Below are 23,253 nucleotides of genomic sequence, written 5' to 3'. Positions count from 1 at the left end.
AACAAAAAATCTAAATTAAATATATTTCAGTATACCATATTTCTTATTCTTATAATTTTAATAACATTATTTTGTTTTTATTATTTGTACATATATTTGTTTGATACCTTAGAAGACTGACTTCCAGCTGCTAATACTATTTGAAGTAACCCACCCCATTCCCTTTCTTTCTCCTAAAAATGTATCTGTATAACATAGGCGATTTTTTTTTTTTTTTTTTTTTTTTTTTTTTTTTTTTTTTTTGCTTGAACCAAGTACATTATCAAATAAAATTTTAATATATTATAAAAAAATAGATACATTTATGTCAAATCAAAATCCAGTTTTAAGTGATACAGAAGAGATGGAGGAAAATGATTCGGATACTTCAGTGGAACTGGAAGACTTGAATAACCCCTCAACTTCAACTTCTACTCCAAAGACAAAAACATCAAAGCTAAATCGAACCAGCACGACACAGGATGATGATGATTCGGATACTTCAGTGGAACTGGAAGACTTGAATAACCCCTCAACTTCAACTTCTACTCCAAAGACAAAAAAATCAAAGCTAAATCGAACCAGCACGACACAGGATGATGATGATTCGGATACTTCAGTGGAACTGGAAGACTTGAATAACCCCTCAACTTCAACTTCTACTCCAAAGACAAAAAAATCAAAGCTAAATCGAACCAGCACGACACAGGATGATGATGATTCGGATACTTCAGTGGAACTGGAAGACTTGAATAACCCCTCAACTTCAACTTCTACTCCAAAGACAAAAAAATCAAAGCTAAATCGAACAACTCCCAAAAAATCAAAGCTAAATCGAACAACTCCCAAAAAATCAAAGTCAAACCGAACCAACACCCGTCAACGAACACGGGGAACCTCACCAGGCCCAGACACTAGAAGGAGATCATCTTCGGATATTGGATATAACAAACGTATATTATTTCCATTTAAATATTCTATCACGATGAATGATGTGGTAAAAGAGTGTAAATATAAGGTAATAGTATCTGAAAATATAAATCACATTACATTTAACAAGAAATTCTTCACATTTGTAAATTGTAAAACTTTACCATTAAGATTGTTAATTCACCAGTATATTACATTATCAATGTATATAATTATAAATACCAATTATGAACCCAGATCACGTGGTTCATGTTATCAAGCTGATGGCTCCTATCATTTTCCCACGTCGTTTTGTGGAGATTTGCTCATTATTCGAAAAATATATGACATTGTTGGCCTGGGAGGAATCGGTAGAAATCTTAAATGGAAGATAAATCCAGCTCATGTTTCAGATAATGGTATTCTTTCAAATTATTATGCACAATACACTGAAAAAATTAATAAATCAGTTTCTAGAAACAGTGAAAATAAAAATATATTCATTTATATAAAATTACTAACTAATTTATGGACATTTTTAACTGTACAAAAAGATAATGAGTGGCAAAATGCTCTTAGAAATAATCTTATTGATGAAATTGGAAAATTAAGTAAAATAATGAGAGTAACATGTGAAAATATTTATAAAGTAGGTTTTTGTGTTGAAAAATCTCCAATATATACACCAGAAAATTTTGCCAAATATTTAGATGAAGTAAGAAATATGAAACACTTAAATTGTAATGTTAGTAAAATGTCTAAGGAAGAAGCGATAGAACTTCATTTTTCCCTATTACAAAAATTTAATGATATTATAAAAACTGATACTCATATGTATGAAGTTCAATATTATCTGGCATATATACCACCAGATCATTGGAAGGAGTCTCAAAATGAAAGTAATGAAGTTAAGGGAGAACAAGTTTTTTATAACAATTTAAACAAGTTAAACTTTAATCCATATACATGCAAAATATCTATTATGTAAATCCCGTTTTCATTTAATCGAAAGAGAGAGTGAATGAGAGAGAGAGAGAGAGAGAGGAGGACTCAAATAGAAAACGGGATTCAATGAGATGATAACAGTTTCCTGTCAGGCTATATACAAGACAGAGCCCCTCCACACATTGTTCACAGTTGCTCTCCACACGCGACCAGGTCAGTGTTCTCATTTCCTTACCATAACAGATTTTTTTTTTTTATATATTATACCAGAGTGTTTGTTTTTTTTACAGTGAAACTGTGGGTATGGGTTGTTAATGTCATCCCAATATTTTTGTGCTTGTGAATTATTTTTTAAATTTGTGTTTTAATCTTTTAATAGTGACGAAAATATATCTTCGTTTCCCTTAAAAAAGTCGCTTAATGCTGTAATGATAATGTGACGGTACTGTGGTAATTCTCCAAATTCGGAACTATTTAATATATCCACCGTAATGAGATGAGGTGGAATATTTTGTATATAATCATAAAAACATACAAATATACGGAAAAAAGGAGATACTAGATTTTTACAGTTTAGTGTTTTATTTTCTTTGCTCATGGTATTGCCTAACTTTATATTTTTAAGGGATAAGCTATTTTTATATACAATTAGGAGGAAAATTATATAATAGTCTAAAGCTTGTCCTCGTATGTCATAAACTTTCCAATATAAAGCATCCATAAACTTTTCATCATTCAGATATTTCTCGCTCTGTGAGGCAATGAGACAGAGCCGATCCACACTTGATTCACAGTTGATCTCCATCCACGCGATCAGGTCAGTGTTCTCATTTCCTTGCCATAAAGGATTTTTATTTTGATATTCTAATAGACTGTGATATATATCACTATGGTTCTCAGATAAATATGCAAGTGATGGTTTTATGAGTGGTGAATTAATTTTATAGCAAGAATATATTAGGCGATATAAAATAGGAATATATAAATATTTTTTAAAAGTATCCAATAGTTTTAAATCATGGAGATAAACCATGTGATATAGTGCGCCATGAATTGCTGATTCCATTGACTCGTTTGGCAATATATCTGTAAAGAGAGAATGAAATATTTCACCAATGGCATGAATCATAATGCGGAAAGTAATATTTTCATTAAAATAGATTGGGATGGTTTCAGATTTTTGAGCAACATTTATAAATTCTTTAACTGCCCATATATTTGTATCATTTACATCGCCCAGTTTATTTAGAAAAAATACGGAATATTCACGAAGTTTGTCAGATATAAATTTAAGAGAATTTTCTGACCACTTTTCAATTTTATTTAATAAATTATTTTCATGAAGTATTTTTTGGAATTCAGGAGACATTTTGAATTTTCCACTTTTTATCTTACCAGAAATATTTCTTTTTCTGTGTGAAGAAATAAATATACTTTGTAATTTTGGAATCAAGAGTTTAAATATACATGATATTGATAGCAATTCATGGCTTAATTTTTCTCCATTATCGCCTAATTCCCATATATTTTCAGTTTCCAGGGTATTGAGAGCAGAAAATATAAGATCTGGAATGTTAGTCATCACACCATGTCTAGGAAGAAAAATGTTAGTATCACGTATATAAAACGTCATGTTAACTTCCCTGACTAATTCTGGTGGAAGGATAGTTTCAATGGGGATCACTCGACTTATGATTTGAATAAACCAATTAGTTAATCTACGGGGATCTAGAATAAGATTATTTTCTGTTGTAGATATATCTAGAAGAACCACTGGAAGACATCCCACAATACGTGTATCTTCTTCCTTTTGTTTGTGCTCCGTAAAAGTTGATTCCAAAGAAGTTAATGAATTTAAGTATAGTTTGAATAGGTCACTAATGTATTTACGATTGGCCCAAGTTATAATTACATCCCCTCCAGGAGTGTTGAGTATTTCTTTAATTGAAAGTGTACATGTTTTTTTACGGACATCATCTTCGTCTTTATACTGAAATACGATTTGTGAACTAGGTGGAGAGGCTACAAAAACATTTGATGGTTTTTTATGCCAGTTAAAATTCATATCCATTTTTTTATGTAAAAAGAAACTTAAAATTATGTTTAAAAAAATGTTAACATTCATAATAATTTTAATAGCATCAGGGAATGTGGATAGTAATGAACTTGAAGTTATTATCAAACCTGGTGTTGTTTTTGCCCACCAGTATAAAACACTGTTAGTAGATTCACAGCAAAGATTGTTCTATAGCTTCAACTTTACAATTTATGAAAACATTTTCAATCAATTTTTAACTCTTTTGAATAGTTGTAAGCAAAAATGTCCTTTTGAAACATTTAATGGAATTTATAAACTTATTCGAATTATTAATCGACAACAAGAACTTATAAAAAAATATAAATTTTTAAAAAATTCTGATACAATAATATCCAATGATCATTTTGTATGGAAATATCCACTTAAGAAATTATTTCTGAACAAAATATTTTTTTCAAGGAAACAATTGAAATGTTAAATTCAATTAACAAAACAGAATTAAATCGTAGAGAATTGTGTGTATATATCAGTTTTATACATAGTACCATAAATACAATTATATCAGACATTGAACACACAGAAGTAGAATTAGATTTAATGTATTCTACAGGAATACTCTCAAGATATATTTTCAATCGTTTACCATTTGAAAAGGACTTAATTCAGATTCGAAATCGAAAAAAATTGATCTTTAATGATTCATCAACTGATGATTTAATGTCAATTTATTATAAACTCTGCCGGGTGTCAGTATATTATACTGATAACAGGTTTATATTAGTAGTTTATTTTCCCATAGTTACCACCAATAATCAACCTAATCATGGATTTTTGTATTCAGTAATACCAGTTTATACAAATGTTAACGAAAAATGGAGTGCATCTTTAGAAGTTGAAGATAACAAGTACTTAATGGTATTACAAATTGAAAGTGAATATTGGTATATGGTAATGTCAAAGGAAAACTTTGATGTTATTAATAGTACCTTAGTCATCATTAGTTTTTCATATTTTAATTTAAATTCACACAAATCTCACAATTGTATTAGTGCTGCTTTTAATCAATCTGATGAGGCTATTTTAGAATTATGTAATTATAAATTAACACAAAAATTCAATCCTATATTTATACCTATTGTACCTGGAATTTGGATTTATTCTATTAATAATATCTTAAAATTAAACATATTATGTGGTGGTAATATTAGTCATCGCTTATATCAACAACATATATTATATCCGGGTGTTAGTTTATTAGAATTGAATAGGGCATGCTATGCCTTTTCAAATTTTTCAGAAACATCATCTGATGGATTAAGATTATTTTATAATTATAATATGGTATTTTCACATCTAAATAAGATACTAATAAATACACATCAATCTACTAATTTCCTGAAAAAAATCATTGAGAACAATAATAATCCCAATACACACATGCATATAATCGATGTGTATTATTTGTCAATAATAAATCAATATTTTATTATTTTATGTATATGCCTTATATCCATATTAATTATATATATAATTTTAACTACATGTTTAATTCATTATTGTTATAAACACTATTGTAATGCTACTACTACTACTACTACTACTACTACTACTACTACTACTACAACTACAACTCCAGTTAACACTATGACTTTAACAACTAGTAGTAATACACAACCAGAATCCACCCCATTAATAATGTCATCCTTTTCATTACCCCCTAATCTTCCCCCCTATCCTCCTTTACCCCCTAATCTTCCCCCCTATCCTCCTCTACCCCCTTTCCCTCCTCCTCCCCCTCCTTCTTCTTCTTTTTCTTCTTCTTTTTCTTCTTCACCTTCTTTTTATCCTCTGCCTTCAGCCACTATATATATGAATGAGAATTCTATTTATGATTCACCACGTGAACATTATATGACAATGAAAGGAAATAAATAAAAATGATTACTATTATTTATTTTCTTATAATAATTTACTTATTTATATGTACAATAATTATAGGAGGTGAGGCGATACAAAGAAAAAGAAAGTTATTTCACTATGGTATAACAAGACAAAAAAATATATCGTCATTAGAATGGTATATTGATCAGGCTGAAAGCGATGATGATGCATTAGATAATAATCCATTATTAATTTTATCAACATATGGACATCATCAGGATGACAATCATCATCAAGCCTGTAAAGTGTGGGAAGGTATGAAACTAAATCAGTGTTGTATATTTTTACCTTATCCTTTATATTCTAAAGAAGGTAATGAAATATTACCAGCTAGTGCCTCCTGGCAGGATGGATATTGGTTTGAAATATCTCCTACTAATCCCCTAAAAATACCTACAGTTCCAGTATGTTCAACCACATTAGGTAAATTAATATGGCAAGATTACAATTTCACGTGTGAATGTACAACTCATGGATTATTTAGTGGAAAACATTGTGATCAATCCACGTCCAAACTTACTATAGATAATGGATGCAAAAAAGTTGGATGGATTCATGATCTGAATATTGTAGACATATCTAAATTTAATCCAGTCAAAGAAGGCATATGTGTAGAATGTTCTATTCCTGAAACAGTACGGAATATAGAAGGAATGGAACCTTCTTGTATCCATGTTCACCTTAATAATAATTCTTCCTCTCTAGACATAACCACCACCACCACGACCACCACAACTACTAACGCTTTATATAGAACAAATGTTCCATCTGATACCAAGGCACCTTGCGTGTACGACACGTTAAATGAAAATAATTACAATGAAATTAATAAATATGTAGAAGGATATGGTTGCTCATGTGACTATTTCAGTGGTTACGTTGAGGTTTTAATTCCTTCATTAGTTGGCCTGTTTCGTGAAAAAATTTGATTAGTAATGCCTGTGTGAAAATTGGTCATAACACAATGGACCCTCATCGAGTTGATTTGGCTTACTATACACTAGAGAATGGTGGCAAACCTTTACAAATGCACACTTACTATGAACTCGAACCCCTTTTCCAACCCCTGATGTCTAAAGCCAAACCAACATTAAAAAGTGATGTTGAATTTATTATAGATCAACCGGCAATAGCAAAGGTAAATGCCTGTGATTGGATGAATCGTCACATTAAAGCTGATCCACACCAAAAACTATGGCGTTTGAGACATGATGAACGAGGAGATGACTGGCCTGTTGTTCATAAGACAAAATTGATTAATCGTTATAGGCGCCGGCAAGAAACTTATCCCCTATATATCTATCGATTAGCGGTTAGTCCTGGATATGAAGACAAGCATTTTTATGAGACGACTGACGATCGTCGACTATCTAATGCTATTTGGGGCCATCCAATTGTATTCAGCTTTTACTCAGAGAGTATTTGGCATGAACTTACTACCCTTAATCCCTTGGGAGTAACTGAGGGGTGGTATTTTGGTTTAACTATGCTCACTCAACCAGGTCATATAGTTCGACTAGATACACGTGGACAATTTAGGAACCCAGGTGAGGTTGTACCTAATGTGGTTCCACCTGATTATCATGATTTAATTGACCCCCGGCAACCTATTGCTCATCCAGGTATATTATATATTACGTATGTGGTTAATACTTAATCTCTCTCTCTCTCTCTCTCTCTCTCGACTTGATTTGACCTTTAACACATTGATCTCCTTAGAGCCACACGCTGTGCATGGTCCAACACCCAGCCCCACTACCCCTCTTGACTACGATAACTGCGTCGCCAGGGAATCCCAAAAATTCCCCTGTGACTACTATACCCACAGGCCAGGGAATATAAATATATCCCTGTGACTATAGATCGACTCACGTGCCAGGAAACATACCCCTGTGACTACGAATTAATAAAGTACATTGAAGAAATGGAAAGACAATCAGATGACAAACAGCCAACAACGCCACCTCCCCTTTCTATATATTTTAATGAAGTATTTCGACCTATAAACCAGGAAGAATCTAATAATAGTGATAGTAGCAACAGTAGTAGTATCAGTCTAAATGATGTTGATGTTAATAATCTTTTAGAAATCAATAACTTCAGTAGTAAGAGATTTAATAAGATTGTAAATAGCTACCTCATGTTTGAAGAGGATAATATAATTAAATTATATTTTGTAAATGTAATGAAAATGTTGGTTGATAATAGTAGTAATATTAATAACGTTATTTTAAAATATTTCATTTATGTTTTAAGTCTTTATTGTATTTCTATGTATTATTTTTACAATATTTATAACATTTTTAGTGTTACATCTTTAAAAGTAGTAACTAGAGATGATGTGAATTTTTTTAAAATGTTTCAAAACAAAAATATACAAACATTTAAGTATATTTGTAAGAGTCAAGATAAAATTAACATTCTGATAAATAATCCTATTCTGTCCCTCAACAAAAACATTTACAATAGTTTATGCCATGTAATGTTTATTGTAAAATTTAGAGGTCAATATATTAGCGACATGTACAACCAAATGTTGTTTATAATATCAACAAAAATAGTTGAAGGGGAAAATGGACTTTATTTTTTTCAAAATTTGGAGTGTGATAAATTTAATATCGAAAGATGGAATCCGGATAAACTATTTCAGTTATAATCAGCTTTATTATAAAGATTCCTGCCTTTTCGGAGGAATTTCAGTATTATCTTCATTCTTTCTCTTTTGTGAAATAAATTGTGGACGGTGGCTAAATAATGGAACCTGATTACTTTTTACTCTAATTATTTGTGAATTAATATTTTCATTGTTTACTTCTGGGAAATAGACTATACCGTCATCATCAAGAAAAATTCCATTTTCTTTATCATATTTAAGATCTACAGTGAGTTCATTTTTATGCTTAATTTTAATTATTTTGTTTTTATATATATATATATATATATGTCCATCTGTTTTAACCCGGTTTATAAATTCTTTAATGTTGGGATGTGTCATTTGATAATAACAATTTTCAAACTGTATATATATTAGAAACATATATAAATAATTATAAAATAGTACCACACATTTTATCCAAATCACTTTGGTCAAAATTACTTTTTCCAAGACATAGAAAGTATGGTGCTAATTCAATCATACAAGGAGAACACACACTTAAATACTTACGATGATCACCCACAAAATTACTTGGTTTACGCCAATTAAACCGAAATGATATCTTGGCTGTACGATAATTACATAGAGTGCAGGATGTTGTTTGTAATTCTATTTTAATAGCCTGAGACATTAAAAAAACAAAACCTTTAAATGTATCATTTCTAAATGATGATACACTCAGTCCTGCAATTATCACATCGATTCCACAACCTTGACATACATGAACAAATTCAGTTAAATTTTCTGGATAAAACAAATGAGCATCGTCGATAAAAATAGTATCAAAGTGAAGAATATAGTCTTTATAATCTAAGTAAGTTTCACTCCGGATTTGGATTTCAGTCGGAATTATTGATCGACATTTTATTTGTTTTAAAATTAATTGTACACATCTAGGCAAAATCAAAATGGTTTTATTTTTATTTTCTCTGTAATGTGTTTGAGTAAGTTGCAAAAGTCGAGACGATTTTCCTGAGGCCATTAAACCAGTAATAACTGTCAAAGTGCCCTCTCGGTTTTCGTGTTTATTAAACAAACTGACAATAGTTTTGTATTTATCCAAAACCAATGACTCTCTATGGTGGTGGTCTTTAGAAATATTTTCAGGGGAGTTTTGTATTCCCCAAACCTCTTTTATTGATGTTCCATTGAATGAGTAATCCAAATAGGTATATGGAATTCGTTTATAGGAAATGGGATGTTCCTTAATTATTTCATCCATGTGGCTAACATCAAAATCCAACAAAGTCTCATCAAACTTATATATAAGCAATGTTTTTCTAACATCTTTCAATGTAAGAGAACCTGTCAAAATAGAATTTAGTATTGATTCACTTAGATTACAAAGAAGTATAATATGGGCATTGCGAAATTCAGATTCCAAATGACCATATTCCTCATCCTCATGCTCCATTGGATCATATATCCAGCTAGGGGATACCGCATTTGCAGTTAGACGAATATCATACTTAAGTTGCACACAATTGGAACCCATACACAAACTGTAAATCTTAACTTGGGGTATGTCCAAAAAACATTTGTCAGCATAATAAATAATTTCTTTTCCTAGTCTGTCTATTAATTCAATTGGAGATGTAATAAGGGTGGATTTAGTATCCTCTGCCATGATTATGAGATACCCCGGTCCGAGCTCAGTTCAGGACAGCTGGAATAATTATAACTTATAGTCTTAATAAATACCTTTTATATTATTTATCATATTAAAAAATCTTATGCTAAAACATGAATAGTTCTTCTAATAATCTAATAAATTTTAAAGTTGTTGGGAATGATATGATTACTAACCCTTTACAGTTTCCTATCAATTCTACTGATGACATTACAAAATTTTTTAATACTACGTTAATTCCGGGAAATTTACCCATTCTCACAGATAATGATACATTAAATTATGTTACCAAAGAAACTCTAGAATCTCTTATTAATTCTTTGACACAACTATTGATTAGTCTTCCCGTTTTCCCTGCCAGACCAGCTTTAGAGTGGACTAAAAATGTGGAGAATGAAGTAATTTTAAATATAATTGACGATTACATTAAAAATTGTCAGCATCTAAATGAAGAAGCTCATTTAAAAGAATCAACAAAGAGGGCTGAAGAAATCAGTAAATTATTTGATGAAAAACTAAAAAATCTTACAAATTCTGCACAAACAATCCCACCCATAATATATGCACAACCACCTCCACCACCACCAACCCAACTGCCCCTACATACACACTCTTCATTCCATTATTCACCCCATCAACAATTCCCTAGTTCTTATTATCAATGTCAGTGTCAATATACCCCCACTTCTCCTTACTGTTATTATCATTCCCATCCTCCTCTAACAAGTGTTGTTACCTGTTCTCCTCCTCCTCATCCTTCTCCTCCTCCCCCTCCCCCTCCCACTGTCAACCCCACCCATACTCATCAAAATCCTTATATACCACAATCTCCCAATACCCAATTACCATTCACCTCTCAGTCATCACCACAGCAGCAAACATCCCAATCCTCCCCACCACCACAATCTTCCTAAAATGGCAGATGTATTGAAAAGACAAAAAATTAAACTTCCATTTATGGCCCATGATATGTATATATATGTTGAATATTCATTACATGAGACAAATGTAAATATCCCTGTAGATGATCAGGAAAACATATTCTACATATCTAACAAGGGAGTTGGTATGAGTCTGCATAACAAGAAAACTGGAAATTATTGTCGAATTGTAAAACTTGCCATATATAATTCGAATGATAAAAAAAATATAGAAAAATGTTCCAACCAGTACTCTTTGCCAGGTTTTATTGCTGGTTATGAGGTGATTGAATGCCTATTGTTTGCTGCTAAAACCATTGCTACTGAACAGAATGTTTTTTCCATAATTCAACGTCCAGTTTTCATTGTGTGTAATGAAAGATTAATTATTGATATTTTGCATTATATAATAACAAATCTAATGATTAACGATGTATGGTGTAATGAATGGAAATGTGTTCCTAAAGCTAAAGATAAAATCAAGATCATATTATGGACATTTACAAATTTATCTGATTGGATGGAAGCCAAACGTTTATTTAAAACTGCTATTGTTCATAATTCCCAATTAAAATACTCTTTCTCTCATACGACCAACCTATCCCAGTTAAATTTTTGTAAACTTCAAGATATTTTACCCAGTTACTATAAAAATGTAAGTCGCGAAAAGAGACATGCCCATATAATTAATCGGCATAGACAACCCATTGTAATAAAGCCTAGAATATATGTGAATTTCAATCCTCAGGATGTATTTGGAACAAATATTACTACTCAATACAATAATTGTCTTAAGGTTTTTAACAGGTAATAAATAATTACTTATTATTTAATTAATTTTATAGTTTTAGTTAAAACTTTTATGTGATTATTTGAATATAAATTTAATAATGATGGATTACTTTTCCCTAATGATTTATAATATCGGGCACTATAAACTGCTTCATATACAATTAATTTAAAAAGAAATAAATAGTCTTGGTATGTTACAGAATCCCCCCACTCCTGCCATATGATTGCTTCATTTTTAGTTGAACGACATCTTTTCATTTGATTAAAAATTGAAACAAGATTTGCTTCTTCATGCAGAATGGCGTTTTTTAAAATGTCATGTTTACTGATTGTCCAACAAGATATGAGACCTAAATTATAGTCACTTCCAAAAAATATAAAATACAATACTGTTAAACTAAATAGTTGTTGAGAATTTATATTTAATTTAACCATAATATGATTATAATTGTTTAATCCAATGTATGATTGTCCATTATATGGTGGGATAACCAACATAACACGATCATCCTCTCGAAGAATGTACATTGCTGATATATCAGAGTCATTACTTATAATTATGTAACGGGAATTTTTATTTAAGATTTTATTAATAAAACGAAATAGAGTTATTTCACCCTCATTTCGTTGATCAAAAGGTAATGATTCAGTTGATAATAGAAATATGATATTAGGATGTTGAATGTCCATTTTTTTTTAATCATTGCAATTGTACATTTTTCTAAGGATAATTTTTCATGGGGAGAAAGAATGGAAAAGGGGTCAGATTTTTGTTGATTGCTACGATTTTTTGTAAAGAGAGACTTTCCATCCATAACAAAGTGTATTTTCATATTATTACAAGTTCTTCCCTTATTATTAGTATTAGTATTAGTATTAGTATTATGATCATCATCATCGGTGTTATTGTTACTTAGTAAATTCATGAGAATATCACAATAGGCACAAATTATATTACATACTTTTTGGGCTGTAGCATTGATATCAATTGTTCCGACTTGTTTCCCTTTTATAGTATGTGCATGGAAAAAAACTGAACCATCAATCCCAATATATTTTAAATGGCTAAGACCTGAAGGAAAGAATTTCTTTAAATATTGATTTAGCTCTTTGTCATTTTGAACAGTTAACATTATCTTGGTATTAGTTAAACGTTTGTTGAAGAAATGAAGACCCATAATATTGTATAAAAAATAAGCTTTTGTAAGTTCTTATATAATAGTTGAGATAAAAATATATAAATTATATTTTTAAATTAATGCTTCATTTCCAGAATCATCGGGTGAATGAAATAATAACCACCTCCAGAAGAAACATGTGAAAATGGACAAATTAAAAAAAAAAACTTTGTTTTGAAGAAGTCTTCTAAAGTACAAAATCTAGAGCCCCGGAAAAGTGTAACCAACTTAAGAAGGACAGGAGGCCCCATTGAAGACCGACAGACGGCCCAAGAAGACAGGAAGAAGTCTTCTAAAGAACAAAATCTAGAGCCCCGGAAAAGTGTAACCAACTTAAGAAGGACAGGAGGCCCCATTGAAGCCCGACAGACGGCCCAAGAAAACAGGAAGAAGTCTTCTAAAGAACAAAATCTAGAGCCCCGGAAAAGTGTAACCAACTTAAGAAGGACAGAAGGCCCCATTGAAGACCGACAGACGGCCCAAGAAGACAGGAAGAAGTCTTCTAAAGAACAAAATCTAGAGCCCCGGAAAAGTGTAACCAACTTAAGGACAGAAGGCCCCATTGAAGACCGACAGACGGCCCAAGAAGACAGGAAGAAGTCTTCTAAAGTACAAAATCTAGAGCCCCGGAAAAGTGTAACCAACTTAAGAAGGACAGGAGGCCCCATTGAAGACCGACAGACGGCCCAAGAAGGCGGGAAGAAGTCTTCTAAAGTACAAAATCTAGAGCCCCGGAAAAGTGTAACCAACTTAAGAAGGACAGAAGGCCCCATTGAAGACCGACAGACGTCCCAAGAAGACGGGAAGAAGTCTTCTAAAGAACAAAATCTAGAACCCCGGAAAAGTGTAACCAACTTAAAAAGAACAGGAGGCCCCATTGAAGACCGACAGACGTCCCAAGAAGGTGGGAAGAAGCGAAAACGGACGTTTTCTAAAGAACAAAATCAAGAGGTAAATGAAGAAGCTAAACCAAAATCTGGAAATTTTATAGAAAAGATTAATCCCAAAAATATCCAAGTAAAAGAAAAATATATTGGGTGTTGTTGTTTACATGATAAAGTTATATCAAGACAATTTGCTATTGTAGACGGAAGAATTAATATCCTAAATAACAGGTTGAATTTTATAAATGAAAGATTGGATATTGTTATGGAAAGTAATAGAGAACAAAACATTAAGAAAATAAATACGTTATTAAATAATATAAATGAGAAATTGTATATTTTGGAAAAAGAGAAAAAAGAATTAAGATCCTAAATATTATATGGGATAATTAATTTATATGAGAAATTGGATATTTTGAAAGTCATAGAGATTTACATTATTAGATGGGTAGTAGTATATAGTATAAAAGAAGTATGTATATGAACCATTAACACAAAGAGGAGCTGAAGAATAAGTAACAAAAATGGTTGAAATATATGAAATAATACCTAATTCTGAAATAGATAATTTTACTTCTATGTTTCTTACACCAGAATTAAAGGATAGATTTATGAACAAATATTCTTCAATGATCAATTTTGATATGTGTATTAGAGATATGGTATGGGAGTTATGTGCTACCCCACTTATTCCAACTTATGTCCAAAAAGAAATTGAAGATTTGTTGTTAACAAAAGCCATTAAAGAAAAATATATAAATAATGCTGATTTAAAATTTATTCTTCGTATAAAAGACCAAACAATTGAAACGGATAAAAAAGTTTATATTAAGGTTGAGGAATTTACCCATTTTTTATGGAATAAAGTCAAAATTCAAATACATTTTGAAATGATAAGTTACCAACGACATCTATGCCAAGAAATTTATCAAAAGATGAGTAACGAACTAGATTATTTTTTCTTACACCCCAATATTATTCGTGCATATGAATTAAATAAATTATCACTTGTAGCATCTTTAGCTTACACACTACAGAATCTACATAAAATGTTTTGGCATGCATCCAGTTTTCAATTTATAAACGACCACAAAAAAGAGATTAAGTATTATTTATTTATTTATTTATTTATTTATTTATTTATGCATATACAAGAATGTACATAAGGAATGTGAAGATACAATTATGGTAATTACAGTCTTGTAAAGCCACTAGCACGTGCAGCGTTTCGGGCAGGTCCTTAATCTAAGAAAATTTTAAGGAGGTAAATACTTGCAAAATTTATAGACAAAAAAATGATAACAGATTACATGGAATGAAAAAAAAAAAGATGAGAGAAAATTATAGGTACAGTATATTAAAGCACATAGGTAGCTATGATTGATTGCAATGACAGCTTAAAATGGTAGTTGACAACAAATTAGTAGGCACAATACAGCAGAAACAATATAAGATTGATTGCAATGACAGCTTGAATGGTAGTTGACAAAAATTGGTAGTCACAATACAGCATATGGCTAGCACATAAAAGAAGACAGCAATGAACACAATGATAAGGTTGTTTGATATTACATAAAAATTAGGAGATTGGGTACCACTAGGTACAGAGCAAATTTAAAGCTCAGTGTAGGAAACTAAATAGATGAAGTTAGGTACTTTTTGGTTTTGCTTTTAAATAAGGCAAAAGTTTTACAGTTTTTCAATTCACTAGGGAGTGAGTTCCATAGACTAGGTCCCTTAATTTGCATAGAGTGTTTACACAGATTAAGTTTGACCCTGGGGATATCAAAGAGATATTTATTTCTGGTGTGGTGATAATGGGTCCTATTACATCTGTCCAGGGAGAGTTTCAGAGCATGGTTTGCATTTAAGAACAGGGTTTTGTAAATGTAGTTGACACAAGAGAATGTGTGGAGGGAGTTAATATTTAGCAAGTTTAGAGATTTAAACAAGGGAGCTGAGTGTTGTCTGAAAGCAGAGTTAGTTATTATTCTGATAGCAGATTTTTGCTGTGTGATGATGGGCTTAAGGTGGTTTGCAGTGGTAGACCCCCATGCACAGATACCATAATTAAGATAGGGGTAGATTAGTGCATAATATAGTGAGAGGAGAGCAGAGTTAGGAACATAATATCTGATTTTGGAGAGTATACCAACTGTCTTAGAGACTTTCTTAGTTATGTGTTGAATGTGGGTGCTGAAGTTGAGTCTCTTGTCTAGGAATAGGCCAAGAAACTTGCCATCATTTTTATTACTGATGTTAATGTTGTCTATTATCCTTGTCTAATAACAAGATAATTGATAATTGTCTATATTACAATTATCCTCAAATTGTAAATGGTATTAAACAAGAAATGTCTAATTCTTGGCTTTATATGAGTTTACTTAATGAGATGGTATATAAATGTAACCATAAATATAATGGTCAAATAAATGTTGTTTCCCTTAGAAATTTAGCCAAGTTCTCTAAAAAAAACACTTGCTAATTATACAGAAGAAGAAAAAATAATTATTTTGAAAATAGTTAAAGATATTAAAAAACAAACAATGTCAGAGTGTTCATGGTTTTGTTTAGGGTTACTTGATTCATTATGTATGTAGTTAGTTATATGTTCTATTTTTAGTCCATTTTGTAATTGTTATAAATATAACATAATAAAATATATAGCTGTTTTATTTGTTATTTTGTTACCTAAAGATCAGCAATATAAAAAAAAATATTAAAAAAATAGAGAATGTTTATATGTCAAAAAGAAGTTAATTCCTTAAAAGAATGTGCTTTCAGTTATATGCCTTTTTCCTATGAAAGTTGGTCGTGGAGTATTAATAATTCCTCAGAGAATAATTCAAAATTTGATGAATATTATTACCTTCCACTACATGACAATAAAGGATTTTATCAAATTGTTACCATGTTTCTCAAATATTGTAGCCAAATATATAATTCACTCTCTAATGATAAAAACCATAATCATAATGAATATATAGCAGGAAGATGCCGACTACGCCAATTACCAGGACTCTTGCTCTTAGGTTATGATACTGAAAAAAGAAAGCAGGGATTAGTATCTTTCTCATTTTTCACCAGTGATTTGCCATGCTCTTGGGTTATTCCAACCTCGATTTCTAATTTTTCTGAAATTGTTACCAATCCAGGTTGGATTGCAACTACAATGCTAAAACCTAAAATACCACCTGTTTTTAATTTACCCCACCCTATTAGTATCTTCAGTCTTGCTGACAGTGGTTTAGTAGTAGCTTATCATTGGTCATCTATTCTCTTTTTGCTCTTAGAACCCATATTGGTGATACCTTCTTCTCAGATTCAATCTAAAAATCTAAAGGGTAAGTGGGATCCACATCAATTAGTAAATAAAAGTAAAAAATATCTTAATGATAAAGAAGCAAGTTTAAAACTTCTCGGTTCACATTATATCATTCAATATTTTCCCAAGTCTAATCTTAATGAAAATACTTTTTCTATTGCAGTCTTTCACTCAAAGCATTTACCGATCAACCAAGAACTACAACACGATTCATTTCAACCCTCAGATTTTATGAAATCCCTCATTTGGGGTATTTCTCTTCTACAACTGAGTCAAGAAAGTCTGAAATAAATAATGGCAACAAGTTCTTATTCCTCTCTACCACATCCTCCTCCTCCTCCTCCTCCTCCTTATTCAATCATAAAACTGCAAAGTAGTGATGGTGATATTTTTGAAGTAGAATATGATATTATCAGACAGAGTGGTGTTATAAAAACCATTTTAAATGATTTGAGTGATGATACCAATGATGAAGCTATTCCTCTTCCAAATGTAAACACTATTATTTAAAAAAAAATAATTGAATGGTGTGGTTACCATCACAATAATAATGATAGTTCTATAATGTCATTTTCAAAATGGGATTTTGATTTTTTTGAACAAGATACATTGTTGCCAATAATTTTGGCAGCTGATTACTTAAATATTAAAGATCTAACTGACAAAGGAATCAAAATGTTTGCCAATATTATTAAAAAATTGACAGTAGAAGAAATCAGAGAAATATTTCATATAACTAACGATTTGACACCTGAAGAAGAAGAAGAAATTATTAAAGAAACTAACTGGTGTAAATTTATATAATTATAAGACCAGAAAGGATGTAAAGAATAATTACTGTGGAGTTCGTAAACCGTAGACTTTTTATTAATGGTTAATGAAGGCAGAGGACATGACCTCTTGGGTGTTAGTAATAATTAGATGCTAGAAATTAGGTTTTGAAGATTTACTTTAAGGAGAAAATGCAAGATTTGATAATAGCTGTTGATATGTATTAATTAGATCCATATTAAATGATTATAGTAAGTAACAAACAGTACACTGATGAGGAAACATTATATACTTATATAGTCTGTTGATATGCATACTCCTTTTTCTTCTTATAATTATTCTCTAAATATTCATTATATTTTTGAATACACCAATCATATGACATCAAATATACATAATATATTATCATTAACAAAACAAAAGAAGTTATTGAATAATGTAAGATAATAATAAAATATTCATCATTATTATCATTTATTACATTTTCACTAACTTCTACTGAGAATGTACTCTGTTCCGTTAACACCAAAGTGGTATTTTCGTAAATTACCATTTTTAATTACTTATTTGGAAAGACTAAGGAGACTCAGGGGTAGGTAGGAACTTGTGTTAATCTCCTTTCCCATACAACTCCTTTATATAGCTATCAAACAAATATATATCATTATTATTTTTTATTTATAGACAGGTACACTATTTTTCGGGTAATCATTATTTGTTTATGTTGTAATTTATGGAAAACAATTTGACACTCTTTTATTTTTGGGGGGGGGGGTAAATGTATTATATATATATATAGAGAGAGAAGCTATATCCTAACTTATTGTATATGATTTTGGTGCAGGGTGACGACCACTATCATTGTCCATGATTAGAGGTAATCACACACAGGAGCCTAATGTAGAAAGATGTAACCAGAATGAAGCTAATATTGCCGAATTTTCACTGAAAGGAGAGAGCGTGGAGAATAAGGCGGAGAGTTTAGCCAAGTATATTGTGTTTTCACTGATGGAGAAGACAAAGGCGACAACTAATGATAAAGTTGAAGAAACACTCCTCAGATGTATCAAGACGATGGTGCACAGTCACGAAAAACAATTTAAGGGAATATTTAAAAAATTGGACATTACTCATGACACTGGATATGTGACATTTGTTGGAGTTTTCAATGAACTATTTGAAGGTGAAAAGATGGCTATTACTTGGGGCAGGATAATTGCACTATATGCTTTTGGTGGACAGATGGCTTTGTATTGCAAAGACAAAAATATGGAGGACTTGAGCGAAAAAATAGCAACATTTATGAGCAAATATGCCAGTGAAATAGTGGCACCATTTGTTTTGAGAGCTGGTGGATGGATAAAAATATGTGAAGAATTTCCAGCAGAAGAAGGTGATACGTTGCTGGTTTAGATATCATTGTCCCTGCAGGTGTATAAAGCCTCTCTCTCTCTCTCTCTCTCTCTCTCTCTCTCTCTCTCTCTCTCTCTCTCTCTCTCTCTCTCTCTCTCTCTCTTTCTCTCTATCTCTCTCTCTCTCTCTCTCATTCTCTCTCTTTTTCCTCATCCACAATAACTTGAACTTCCCCAAAGTCAGATAGAAGAAAATTATAAAATTGAAAATTATTGGCTACATGGCCATGTATGATATATAAGACAACCCTCAACCTTATATTCCTTATATTAGTTCTCCACTGTGAAGGGAAGAGACCTCGCTTGGAGCTCGTATATATATACTATATATATATATATATATGTAAAAGTGTAAAAAGTATTATTAAAACATATAGTTTTTCATTTCAACAGATATCATTAATCTTTATGGACACTCAGAGTTTCAGTGCTGGAATAGAAACTTTTCTACAAATGGGGGAATAGGAACCTCTAGTCATGGATGAGGTAAAAAAAAAAAAATTAACTCTATATCATCATCTGAGACTCCTCATTACAAATTTTCATAAGATTGTGATTTGTCATAAGATTGTGATTTTTTATTTTTTTTGTCATCTTATAAGGTAAATGTGGTACGATTTGATATGAGATTACAATTCGAGGGGGACAGCAAGGACCAACACTCCCGAGGCACAGAGCGCCGGTGCAGGTGCAGTAGGCGCAGCAAAGACCAGCACTCCCGAGGCACAGAACATCGGCGTAGCAAAGACCAACACTCTCGAGGCACAGAGCGACAGCGCAGCAGGCGCAGCAAAGACCAACACTCCCGAGGCACAGAGCGACAGCGCAGCAGGCGCAGTAAAGACCAACACTCCCGAGGCATAGAGCGACAGCGCAGCAGACGCAGCAAAGACCAGCACTCCCGAGGCGGAGAATGGAGGCGCAGTAAAGACCAGCACTCCCGAGGCGGAGAATGGAGGCGCAGTAAAGACCAGCACTCCCGAGGCGGAGTAAAGACCAGCACTCCCGAGGCGGAGAATGGAGGCGCAGTAAAGACCAGCACTCCCGAGGCAAAGACCAGCACTCCCGAGGCAAAGACCAGCACTCCCGAGGCAAAGACCAGCACTCTCGAGGTGGAGAATGGAGGCTCAGTAAAGACTGTCACCTCCTTGAGTTATCATAGAGTAGCGGCGCTCCAAAGACCAACTTCAATCATGCTGCTCTTACACCACCACCTGTGCTGACCTGATGCTAGGAGAAAGAGGAAGGGTTGAATTGTACTTACCTCAGTACATGCATGAGGTTTCAGCAGGTGAACACCTTTCTGTTGTAGTTCTGAAATAATTTTAAAAATAATATAATCACGTGATACGACTCCTTTTGAATTTTAATTTATTCCTAGATATTATTTTCACTCTTAAGGTTTTCTTTATAATTAAAAATGAATAATAATAATAATAATAATAATAATAATAATAATAATAATAATAATAATAACCTCTTTAAAAAAAAGAGAAAGAGGAAAAAGAACAAATTGAAAATTTTGTCTCAATGGCCTATTTCCCATCAAAAGGAGGAATTTACAGTCCCAGTGAAAATGAAGAATCTAATAATAAAATTAGAAAAAACAAAACAGCTGCAACAACAGCAACAGAATCTAACCCAACACCAACACCAAGAACAACTAGTGAAAGAAAAAGTGAACAAAATCGAAGAAAATCTCAACAACAACAACAACAACAACAACGACGATACCGCATACCATTTGTCAAAACAGCAGGTGGACTCTTACCCTCTAGTGACGCATATCGTGTAAACCGAGATGGTCACATTAAAAACGAGAAAAATCACTTTAATAGGGATGTTTATATTGATGATTATGATTTAGAGGAAAGAACGCGAATAGCTAGAGTTGAAAGACGTTTACAGTATATTGAGGAGTGTTTAGGTAAGAGTAACATCATTAAAGCTGAACCAATAACAGCTTTAATTTATACACATGAAAGTGCTCAATTTATTATAAATAAAGTTTATCATAACTGGATTAGATTTATGGGACATGTGGCTCAGCAACTTATGTCTAGAACAATTGAAAATTTGTTTGGAGCTGCTGATCAATATTTGTTTGAGGGTTGGTTTGAAATTCAAAAAAATTTAAGATCACCCCCACTAAATTATCATTTTATCGACTATAAGGAAAATGTATTAGAAGTAAATAAGGAAATTTTGAATTTGGCATTAGAAGGTGATAGAGATCAAAATGGTAAACTCCTCTATCCTCAAGATTGTGAGTATATTAATCTTTATTTGGACAATACTACTAATAATGTGTATATTTTTTATTCAATAAATGAATTAATAAACATATATAAAACAAAAACAGATGATGATAAAAATTATATAAACAAGGATAATGATCGGTCTCTTGTAAGTGGCCTAGATGCTTATAGTTTGGTTATGCCTGGAGCTGATAAACGATATAAGGTGTTAGGTTCCCATCGTATTTTATATAATACATTTGTAAATATGTCTAATGGAGAAATGTTCAACACTAGTCTAAATGGAATGGGAATGTCAGCTCTTAACGTCTGTGTTATTATTGTTCATGCCATGATTCATTTAAAATGTTTACTTGATAAAAATATACTTCCCACTGAGAAAATGCGACACTCTAACAAACATTTCATTGAAGAAGTAATAAAACATGTTCCTTCAACATTATTCGGGCATCCCATGTTACCAATTGTTACCTTCAAGGACCAATAAAAAAACAATTTAATAACAATTTCATTAATTTTTAAAAAATAAGAAAACAATGTCGTGGAATATGACTACAAAGCCACTTTTATCATATTTTCCTTCTAATATAACTACTGATACTAATGTAATTATTACAACTAGTGACACTACGTCAACAATAACAACAACAACAACAACAACTACATCCACTGCAACATCTACAATTACTACTGATATATTGTCACCAATAAACAATGATGACAATAGTAATAATAATAATAATGATGATAATATTAATAATTATTTTAACAGTAAACAAATGTTAGATACTGAAGATTTTACTCAAGATATGTTTTTTTATAAATATGTACGATATCTTAACGAGGAAAAAAGAGCACCAGCTCTTCTTGTTTTTGATTTCGATAATACATTAGCCATATATGATGAACAACAACATTTACAACTGAATTTGTCAGATAGTTTTCCCTCAGTATATACACGGCCATTTTTATATGAGATGTTAGATTATATGAAAGCCACCAACAAACACAATATTCTTATTTTATGGACAGCAGGAAAACGATCATATATTCAAAATGTTTTAACTTTATTGAACATGTGTCAATATTTTACACATATTTTAACGTATTATGACTGTGTTTTATCTAAAAATAAATATGGTGTTAGTAAGTCATATAAATATATTGTCAATAAATACCCTAAATATTCAGATATGAGAGCCATACTGATAGATAACTGGGCTGTTTATAATGCTTTGGGAAGGAAAAGAAAGAGTTATAAGACAAATTATGATGATGGAATAGTCAAACAGCAATACAGTCGACTGATATCTATCAAACCTTATACCATATATGACGTGGTGAAAGAATTTGGGGCTTTCAATATACCCCCTCATCAAATAAATGATATTGATATGTTCATTCGTTCTAAAGGCTTAAACGGCAAAACCAATAATAATTATAATCATAATAATGGAACAGATTCATCCACACCAGGAAAATTAGACCAGTACCCATCATATGGGGACACAGCTCTCTTATCCTTAATATGTATCTGTGAAAGAGAAATCTTTGGGATAGTAGCAACTCCGACTATACAAAACAAAAGAAGTATAAACAGTGACTACTATATTAT

Source organism: Procambarus clarkii, unplaced genomic scaffold, assembly GCF_040958095.1.
Source record: "Procambarus clarkii isolate CNS0578487 unplaced genomic scaffold, FALCON_Pclarkii_2.0 HiC_scaffold_130, whole genome shotgun sequence".
Lineage (NCBI taxonomy): Eukaryota > Metazoa > Arthropoda > Malacostraca > Decapoda > Cambaridae > Procambarus > Procambarus clarkii.
This window is presented reverse-complemented; position numbering follows the sequence as displayed.